Here is a 1,043-nt window from a genome sequence, read left to right on the forward strand (position 1 = left end):
CCTCATAAAGCAAACACATTGTTAAAACGCCATCAGCTGTGGAGACATTAGTCTTTCTGCCGTGGAAGCTAACAGCTAACCCAGTAATGTTCCACAGTACCTGTTCTCTCTGTAAACATTTTCATCACTAATCAGCAAGTCACACAATGACCACAGTTCATCAGCTTCAATGGGGAAATTATACAGTGATCACCAGGATATTTATTCACAGAGCTGGAAATGAATTTGTATTGATTGAGCTAGACAATGGCCACATTAAAAGGCCATTACATCAGCAGCACAGGGCTAAATCCATGCCTCTCCCTAAGCAGCAGCAGAGGCTGCATGAGCTGGGGCTGGGCCAGAGGCGGAGTGGTGCTTCATGCTGAGTAACCAGGGGAATACAGCACGTCAGAGGAGAGAAGAAGGCTAGAATTACATTACACCATTTACATGAGACATTCTCCAGACAAATTAATTTGTCAGGGGTGACTTCATCACTTGGGCCATTTTTACACCTCATATTTTCTGCTGTGTTACATTTTTACAGTTAGATTTTTTATTTTGGAACAGTTGGATCTCTGCAATGAGCTAGCCTTATATTAAAATAGCATGTTGACATTTAGGTTATATAGGGTCATTTTTGTGTGTCAATTGAAACAGGCACCACATTCAGAATAGCACCTGCAACACATTTCAAACGGTGGTCTATGGTTCTGCGTTCAGCATGAAATGAAAAGCATTTAGAAACTCATCAGATGGGACTTCTAATGCTCCTAGCATAAATTATTCAGATAATTGTTTTGCTCATTTTTCTAATTCCACCATTGTTTATCTAGCTGCACTCCTGTCCTCCATTCAAACAGAATTTGACAAAGTGAGATTCATGGCTGCTTTTAGGGAAACAGAAATGCAACATTTAATGGTTTCTTTCCAGCTTTTCAACGCCGTATTTCGTGGTGGCCTAGATTACTTTTGATTTATACAGCAGTGAAGTTTGAAATTAAAACACAGGCATAGTAAATGCACTGTGTCAACAGGTAACTATGACAACACCTTATTTT

This window comes from Salvelinus alpinus, chromosome 13, assembly GCF_045679555.1.
Source record: "Salvelinus alpinus chromosome 13, SLU_Salpinus.1, whole genome shotgun sequence".
NCBI classification, from domain to species: domain Eukaryota; kingdom Metazoa; phylum Chordata; class Actinopteri; order Salmoniformes; family Salmonidae; genus Salvelinus; species Salvelinus alpinus.